Source organism: Sus scrofa, chromosome 8 (assembly GCF_000003025.6).
Source record: "Sus scrofa isolate TJ Tabasco breed Duroc chromosome 8, Sscrofa11.1, whole genome shotgun sequence".
In the NCBI taxonomy this organism is placed as follows: Eukaryota; Metazoa; Chordata; class Mammalia; order Artiodactyla; family Suidae; genus Sus; species Sus scrofa.
The window spans coordinates 94,115,250-94,125,737 of NC_010450.4; positions in this window are offsets into that span (position 1 = coordinate 94,115,250).

Below are 10,488 nucleotides of genomic sequence, written 5' to 3' on the forward strand. Positions count from 1 at the left end.
CTAAGTCCATGATTTTCTTTTCTGTGGAAAGGTTCATTTGTGGCATATATTAGATTCTTTGACTATGGGTTGCAGTTCATCTTTAGTTCAGGGGATGTAAGATATTAATAGTTAAGCCTCTGGATCCTCAGAAAGCTCAATTTTAAAGGGACAGATTCTGACTAGTCCAGGAAAAAGGAAATGGGGATAGTTTCAGGGAAATAGAAAAGTTTAGCTGGATAATTAATATGGGGGACAAAGAGTATAAATGAGGTATAGATTGTGTAGAAGGAAGGAGGAAGATGGTGCCAGAGCCAAGGCCTGTGCACAGCATGGGGAGCCAGGGAAGAGGAGCATGAAGCCATTTGTCTGTTTTTACTTGTTTGCCACATTCCATCTTAAAATCATATTTGGCAAAGAAGCAATTTTAGGTCCTGTTGATATTTGGGAGCCTCAAAATCAAAATTGCATTTCACTCAGTTCTGGTACTTTCTAAGTAGTGGTTGTCCAGTTAGCTTTTTTTCAATTTAATTTTATTGGAATATAGTTGATTTACAATGTTGTATTGCTCTCAGGTGTATAGCAAAGTGAATCAGCTATTCATATAAATATAATCTGTTTTTTTTTTCTATATAGGTCATTACAAACCACTGAGTAGATTTTCCTGTGCTATGCACTATGTTCTCATTAACCATCTATCTTGTACAGTAGTGGGTATCTATTATTCCCACTCTTCCAGTTCTCCTCCCCCCACCCCAGTGGTTTCACATGTGGTACCATAAGATCTATGAGTTTGTTTCTGTTTTTTTAAATATGTTCTTTTGTATAGTTTTTATAGATTCCACATATAAGCGATATCATATGATATTTGTCTCTCTCAGGTTTTAAGAAAAGTAAGTTGGGGGATTTCAGAAGTTTCTGTAATGGACATTGTTTTAAATTGCTTTTGGATAGGTCAGTCAATTTAGCTAGAAATGAACATGAGAAAGAATTGTGGTTTTTAAAGCATAAAATTGGCAGGGTTCCTGTGGTGGGGCAGGGAGCAGCACATGGTGAGCAGGGATTGTCAAAAATATTTAGATAACTAAGGTCCTTTTTCTCAGAGGTTTTTCCCTAGAATAAAAGAATAAATTTCAAACGACCTAAAGAAATCAAGCAATTTGAACAGGTCAAACAGCCTGCAGACCTAATAGCAGCCAGTTCTAAGGAAACAGTCTAGTCCCAAAAGAAGCCAGCCGGAGGCTGCTTAGCACAGCTCACATTGAACATCCTAATTCTCAAGGAGTCAGGCACAGTTCCAGTAGAACAGCCCCTGTTCCAAAAGAAATCAGGTTGAAGGCTAGCCAATTCCAGGAAAAACAGCTCCTGTTCCAAATGGAATCACACCAAACACTAGCACAGTTTCATTTGGAACAGCCTGATTTTTTAAATCAGGCTTAAGTGCCAAGTGAGCACTCACATACAGCACAAGACCTTAACTAGAAAGGACAAAGTCTTAAAATAGATTCAGAGTAAAACCTGGAGAGCGTCAAAACACAAAGAGGGAAGAAACCCAGGTTTAGGAGAAAGACTTACCCTCAAATTCCAGGGTCAGAAAGAAAAGCCGTGAGCAATAATGGGCTCAGTGTGGGTGCCACACCTATTTGCTCACCAGCCTCGCAGTTGTCAGGGGTCTTCTCTGGATCCCTGTACAGACCACCAAAATGCTGACCGAAAACAAATAGACTGGCAGGTATTTCTTTAGCAAGAATGGATTTATTAGGGGTCAACTGAGAATTGCCATTTGAGATCTGCAACCATGATGAGTCATGTGGAAGTCCCCATGTAACAAGGAGAGAACTCTTTTAAAGAGAGAAAAGGAAGTTGGAAAGGCTATAGCAAACAAATAGTTCATTAGAGGAATTGAGAGTTCAAAGTAAAATGGCTTTTTATTGGCTTAGTCATGACAGTCTCTCAGTGACTGAGCTCCTGCTTTGCAAGAAGACTTTCTTCTTCCTTTTGAGCTCTGTTATTGTCTTAGAGCCTGAAATCTCCTCATTCTGGCCTTGCAACTACACACACACACACACACAAATATATACATATGTATATATATATACACACACGCATATATACATATATATATATTAATTTTGAACGTTGAGCTTAGATGACATCTAATGAACATTGCTGAACATAGATTTAACTTACACATTATTATCCCTAAACAATGCTTATTGATATGTCATAATGTGGATTAAGCCAGTAACTTCATGAATGATCTTATAATTACTAGAAAAATGATTCACAGGGTTGTACCTGCCATTCCTCTCTGAGAGCACTTTCCTTTGACTCTCTAAAGTTCTCTGCAGTAATGTCTCAAAATGTGCAGTTGCTCTAAGGTCAAATCTCAGCAATCCCTTTGATTTATTAATAAAGCACAGTTATTTCAAATAAGAGAGACAAAAATATCTTAAATATTTATTACCTCAATAAAATTTAAATACATAGCTAAGGAAAAGGGGTAGGGAATTATTTTTTAAGAGAAATAAGCTACTTAAGCCTCACACTGATTTTGAAAATATTGTGTGAATTAATTATGTATACATAGTAAGAAGATATATTCTACTTATTGGAACTTTGGTCCTCAGACATAGGTTATATGAAAACCACTGTATAGGGCTGCTATTTGGTGCCTAATGTTGGAAAAGCCTGTATGTTTGCATGTTTTATGTCTTTTTTTTAGGGAGTGGGGCAAAGTCACATTGAAAAGTAGTCAACAATCTCTTATATAGTTAAACAGATATCTACTATTTAATCTAGGCATTCTACATCCAGATATTCATCCAAGAGAAATGAAAATATATGTCCATCAACACAAAGATTTGTCTTCAAATGTTTGTATCAGCTCTATTCATAGTAACCAAAAATATGAAAATTACCTTAATGGATACTAATGGAAAATTAGTCTTGGTGCATCTAGGCAATGGGGCACCTCATAGCAATGAAATGAAACAGGCTACTAGTAGATGAAACAATGTGGAGACATAACCAAAGCATTACGCTAAGTGCAGGAATCAAGAACAGTATGACTACATATATTATCTGTTATACATATAGTTTCTGTTAAATAAAATTCTAGAAAAGATAAAAACTACAGTGATGGAAAGTAGATTAGTGGTTGCCAATGTTTAGAACATATAGGAAGGGTATTGAATACAAAGTGACACAAAGAAACATTTTGGATGATAGAAAATTTTATGTTTTAATTGTCATCTTATAAGTATAATGGATCCTAAATATAGGTTTTCTTTCCCTGGCTTCAGTGCTTAGGCCAATATCTTTGTCCTTTGGCTCATAATATGTCCAATTTATCATAAAAGTCTCTATAACATCTTCTTGAACCAAGGCTTACCCTGCTACTTGAAAGGACATGGGGCGATAGGGACTTGCCCAGCTATACGCTACTTACCCAGAGGCTAACAGTGTAACAAAATATTGAAACTGCTTTTTTAAAGCGCAGCTAAAGCAGCATATTGGTATGTATTACAGTAGAGAGTTGAGGTATTGTCATTCCAGAGGAGATGCATATTTTGAAATAAGGGACATTATATGTCTATTATCCCCCAATAGCTAAAACTTGCAGGCCCATGGCTCTGTCACTTGAAATGGTAAATTTTGATGTAAACCACCAACATGGACCAATAATAAGAGTATTCATTAAATGTGCTATAGAAGTATAAATTAATAGTATATGTTGAGGGAGTTCCCTTTGTGGCTCAGCAGTTAATGAACCCAACTATAATCCATGAGGATACAAGTTTGATCCCTGGCCTTGCTTGGTGGGTTAAGGATCCAGCATTACCATGAGCTGTGGTGTGGGTTGCAGACATAGCTCAGATCCCACATCACTGTGGCAGTGGCATAGGCCAGTGGCTGTAGCTCCAATTTGACCGCTAGCCTGGGAACCTCCATATGCCATGGGTACAGCTCTAAAAAGCAAAATATGTATATATATATATAGGTCATAAAGTATTCATTCCTATAGGTTTAGTGAAAACCATTTTTTTCTATTGATCTTTTTTCTAAAATCCCAAGATTAACACAACACAAGCCAATTTATAAATTTGATTAATGCACGAGAGGGTACTGAGAAGACATGGGAGGTGCCCGTGTGTTTGTGTTATTTTCACTTTCTGATCCCTTTTGGAGCATAGACATAAAAACAGAGCTTGGAATTTTTTTGAGTTAAAAGAAATGAAAATACATAGGCAAATCCTGTTAGCAGTTAGTACACCTAGCACAAACGTTTTGGTTACTAGTGCTATTCTCCAACAAAAAGAACCAGAGCTTCTTGGGAGAATGTCTGATTATAGGCCTGTGGTGGGGAATAAGTTGATCGCGGGACATCTATAATGGAATGCCAAAAGTAAGGTAGTGTTCAAAACACACATATGTTGATAAAGGTTTGTCAAAGGGGCACAGGAGCCAACCCAAAGTGTTCCTAATGGCCAAACCTGCATTAATTAATCCAGAAGCATTGGATTATGACTTACATTATTAAAATAAATATCTAAGACTCCAGGAAGTATATTGTTTGATATAAACAAGAAACTGAATAAGTTAATAAATGAGAGAAAAGATACAAATCACATATATAGACGAATTCTAAATATTTTATATAGATATCTGCTTTCAAAAAGAGGGAGCATAACTCCCTACTCTCTAAGCATGGGCTACACACAGTGATTTCCTTCTGAAGAATAAAATATGGAAAGGCATTTTTTTAAAGTAACTTAGGAGAAGCCTGACAAATACCACATTATCCAGGTGTCAGGGTCAACATTAGCAATCAAAATTATGTAGATGAAATGTACCCTTGATATCATGTGGTGAAAATGGCACATTACCTCCGTGATCTTCTATTTAAAAACACATAACCCTGGTCTAGTTAACGAGAAAAATCACAGACAAATTCCAGTGGAGGAGTATCCTATGAACTAACTGAGCCAGCACTCCTCAAAACAAAGTCATTAAAAGCAAGGAGAATATGAGAAATTATCACAGCCAAGAGGATCTGAAGAGACATGGCAACAGAATAAAATGTGGCATCCTTGGTGGGATTCTAGAACATGAAAAGGATATTGAGTAAAGTCTAAACAAATCTGAATAAAGAATGGATTCTAGTTAATAATAATTATGTATCAATACTGATTCATTAATTGTAGTAAATATACCCTACTGATGTAAGGTGTTAATAATAGAGAAACTGGGTGTAAAATATACGGGAACTCTCTATACTGTCTCTTCAATTCTTCAGTATTCTAAGCTTGTTCTTTAAGTCTACTGAGGAAAATGTTAAATATATATACGAGTGTGTGTGTGTGTGTACAGGCATAACACAGTCATTCAATATTCTGTACTCAGCTGTCATATACTACATCTTTTTTCATGATTTCTTGGACTGTTACAGAATAAATGAGAATAATCTTTAACTACCTACTAACTTAGATGAATTTTGAATATGGAAGCAGCAGGGAATTCTAGTATATTATTTCACTAGAGTCAAACAAAAATGCACAGAGAAGAGTTTCCTTCTGGAACTTCACTTTACTCACTAAAGATTAAATACAGTTGAAATAGTGGGGAAAAAAACACACAGAAAACAACTTTATATTTTACTATTGATTATAATAATTTAAAGAAAATGTTCTGATTTTAAAAGTGCCCAGGGTAAAAAAAAAAGTCTCTAGGGTGAAGACTTCTATTTCATTCTAATTTATAGAAAGTAAGTTATGTTTCTATAATCTCTTATATATTTCATCAAAGTTATGAATTTAAAATATCACTTTTATGATGAAATTTTTTTTAAATGTCAAATAAAGGCTCCACTAACACTAGAGTCCACTTTTCCTGCTGATGACAAAGTTGGCCTGGGTTTATTAAAACAGGCTTTATAGAATTTGTTTCAATGTTAAAAGTAGTTTTGTATCTAGATATGCATAGTATATTATATATATTTTATTCAAGGCAGAACTAAAAAACGGTAAAGGAATAAGAGCTCATTCACTGTATGAATTTAATTCCAAATGATTTTATATTTATTGCTTCACTTGCAAAAAAATGCAGCTTTTGATAAAAAGAAAACAATATATATAAGGCAAAATTTATTCTGGTATACAATTTTTTATCATTTCTTCACATAATAGGCATATTTAGTTTTTTTGCTAAGCACAGTACCATAGGGGAAAAATGACTGACATACAGTAAATGTTACAGAACCAATCTTGTGTCCATTCGCCAGATGCCTAGCAAAACCAAACTTTTGATACCACGTTGTGCTGAAGAAAAGTACAACATTTATTGCAGACATCAAGCAAGGAGTGCAGGTAGATAATGGTCCAAACACCCAACTCCCTGATGGATTGCAGAGAAAGGTTTTCAAAGGCAAGGTAGGTGAGAGAGTCTCAGGATACATGGTCACCTCTCACAAAGTTCTCTGATTGGTTGATGGTAAGGTAACAGGGTGATGTCACACCAGTTAACATGATTAATCTTCAGACTCCAGCTGGTCTGGGAGCTACATGTTTGATGGTCATGGACATCCTGTGGTTAGCTTCTCCCAGATGGTGGGGGGTTTAGTGTATCTTTAAAACAACTCAGGAATGTGCCTCAGACACTGTTATCTTTGTCCTTTAGGGAGGAACTAAAGATTTTGTAACTTCACCATAGGGCTGATACATTGTTTAAATTGTTATCAATTCTGCTATCCCAAATGCTATCTTTTCTTGCTACGGTTCACATTCTTCCAGTCATTCTCTTGAATCAAAATTCTGTGACTCAAGGGAAGCCTGGGAAACTAAAGCTTTTCCACAAACAATACGCAGGCAAAAGAAGTGGTGGTAGTGGTGGGTGTCCCAGGAAGGCCCCACAAGATCCTGCTCAGTTACCAGAGGTTTAAGGTCTTTTTGAATATATAGCTAACTTACACTACATTATCATAAGAAAAATATGTGTATACTTCATAAAAATTTCTGTTATCTTCAAATTGAAGCAAGTTTTTTCTCATATTGGTCTTAATAGCGTAATAGAATTAAAAAGAATGCTTTGTCATTCCTACTCAAATTACTTGTGTAGATCCATTTTTATGTAATGACATACATTTTCTAATAACACTATTCTCTGGTAAAAGAAGGAGTACTATAAGTGAAAATGTTTTACGTAATTACTTTCATGTTTATTTCTTTGAACATCAATAATTTTGTTTGCCCACAGTGAAAACATTATTTTGCCAACATTAAATTCACAAAGCAATGTAAAATTGCTTTTACTTTTTTTGTATCAAATCAAGAGTGGTCATGTGTAGAATTCATAGTCATCTCATCTCAAGTGTAAAATGGATTCTAGTATACATATATAAAAATTTTCAATTTTTTGCTCAGTGATATGTTTATAAATTAGGGAAATATGAATTTGATAGCATCAATGTAATTTTTTTATCTTCAAATTGAAAATCAGAGGAATATGTCTTCCTCCATGAATATTCTAATTTTTTACTCAGTCATTAACATTAATAAAGTGACTGCTTGAATACTGCATGAGGCAGGTATTATCTAGTATGTCTTCTATTAATAACAGTACTAAACTTTTTTTAAAAGCTGCTGTTTCTTTCAGCTTCTTTATAACTTCTCTAAAATGTTTGATAATTTAACTAATATCCACATTTAAAACCATCCCTTGAAATTTTTATAGGCTATTAACTATTTTATTGCAATAATTACCTCTGTATTATGCCTACATATAATACATATTTATTGAATGAATATTGCATCACAAGATGAATGAATGATAAATGGAATTATAAGCTGGCATACAGTTAAACAAGATATAATTGAAAAAGTGATTCTCCACATTTACAAATTTTCCAAGATTTTCTCTTACCTTCTAGATCTAGTCATACTCGGTTTCACCTAAGGATAGCTTCTCCCCCTCTCCCTTTTTCCATGGTATTTATAATAACAAGAAGACTTACTCAATTTACATTATGACTTCCTGGTCTGTAGATAAATTTTTCAAATACTAACAATATGACACCAAATGTTATGACTCCAAAATCCACTACAGTTTCAGCGTGAGGCAGCAAGTAGCAGTTGCTAGAATAGGGTAATATAAAAAGGATTAGGAATTTGGGGACCACAGGCTAGGATAGAAGCATTGGATAGATTAAATCTGGGGGCCTTTGAATTCCTACAAGAAATAGAAAGAAAATTTACATTTTGAATGTGGTATATGACATTTTCTTATAGAAGGCTGAAAGTACTTAACTGGTTTTTTGTTTTGTTTTGTTTTGCTTTTCCAGTTAGAAAGCACCCTAATTTTATGGAAATTATACAACCTAAACTTACAAAACAGTGACCCAGACAGCCAGTTCTGTAAATGTTATGAGTTAGAAATTTCTAATTTTGTGTAAACAAAAAAGAAAATTTAAAAATTCAACTAAAGTGGAACTTGATTCAAGTCATGGTCTAGACTTTGATGAAAGGCAGCTTATATCTCATCCATTTTTTTTTTTTGTATAAAGCTATTAGTTCATTATTTCATAACATTCTTTCATTTTACTTTTTGAAGGTTGTATGACTTTTGAAATTTACTATTTATTATCTGTATGTTCTGAACTGTTATCAAATAAATTTCAGATGCCACATGTTTGAGAAAATCTTTCAGGATATTAAGATCCCACATATTTGCCCAAATGCTTCATTTGTCACGTAAGACTCCAATAAAGTCTCCTGTGTTTTTGGCTTTGAATCCCTTTTCTGTGAATCTGCTACCCCTAGTGAGTTACTGCATGTGCACAATATATGTTTTTTAATTATTAAATCATTCATTCTATTATTAGTCTAAAGTAGAATTCATGGACCATTAGTCTTTCTAGAAATAAGACATTATTCCATTGTGTATATATTCCACATCTTCTTAATCCATTCATCTGTCGATAGACATTTAGGTTGTACTACTCAGCCATAAAAAAGAACAACATAATGCTATTTGCAGCAATATGGATGGAACTAGAGACTCATACTAAGTGAAGTAAGAAAGAGAAAGACAAATATCATGTGATATCACTTATATCTGGAATCTAATATACAAGTGAACCTTTCCACAGAAAAGAAACTCATGGACTTGGAGAACAGACTTGTGGTTGCCAAGGGGAAAGGGGAAGGAGTGGGATGGACTGGGTATCTGGGGTTAATAGATGCAAACTATTGCATTTAGAATGGATAACCAATGAGATCCTGCTGTATAGCACTGGGAACCCTTTTAGTCACTTGTGATGGAGAAGGATGGAGGATAATGTGAGAAAAAGAATGTATATATGTATATATATACATATACATATATATATATATGTTTGTGACTAGATCACTTTGCTGTACAATAGAAAAGTTACAGGACACTGTAAACCAACTATAATGGAAAAATAAATATCATTTAAAAATAAATAAAAATAAGACATTAAACTCACAGATTACTCACTTGCCATTAATAACATACAGACTGGGCAAGGGGTATCTTATTGTATGTTCCCATTGTGACTCAGTGGGTTAAGAACTTGACATAGTGTCCATGAGCAGGTGGGTTTGATCCCTGGCCTCACTTAGGGGGTTGAGGATCCAGCATTGCTTCAAGCTGTCGTGAAGGCTACAGATGTGGCTAGGATCTAGTGATGCTGTGGCTGTGGTGTAGGCCTTCAACTGCAGCTTGGATTTGACGCCTAGCCCCAAAACTTCCGTATACTGCAGGTGTGGCTATAAAAACAAAAAAAGAAGTTAGAATTTCTAAGCCAGACTCAAACAATGCCTATGAGATTTAGCATGGGCTGTTTACCTCTTTGATTTTGCAGTATTTTTCCCCCTATTTGTGTAAAAAAAATTAAAAAAAATACTATATGGACTAAATTCTTATTACCGAAAATGTAAAAAGAAAAAAAAAAAAAAGTGAGTTCCTTACTGTTGTGAAGTATTACTAGGAACTGTGCAAAAACTTGAAAAAAACAGTGTTTTGACAGCCAACATTGTTAGAAATCCCTGGACTGAATTAGTATATAGAATTTTCAGTTATAATGGTCTATAAAATTGAAGGATAAAAGGCCACCTGGAGAAGATCTAACATGGCTTAGCTTATAGCTAGCAGCAACTGCCAGACTTACAGATGAGGCCATCTCAGATAATCCGACCTACCAGTCGGCTGCATGAGTAGAACCTAGAAGAGAAGCAAAGAACCAAATCAAAAATTATGGAAAATACTAAACTGCTCTTGAACAGGATATTAAAATTTGTACTGCTTTGTTATAATAGACAACCAAAATCATGATTCTTAACTAAGTGCAAAAGAATGTTATAAATCTCTAACATATATCAACTTACTTGTTCCTTACAATAATCTTCAATGGAAATACTATTTTTAATGCCCAGTTATGCATGAGAAAATAAGGTACAATGGAGTTTACAACTTGTCAAAGATCATCAA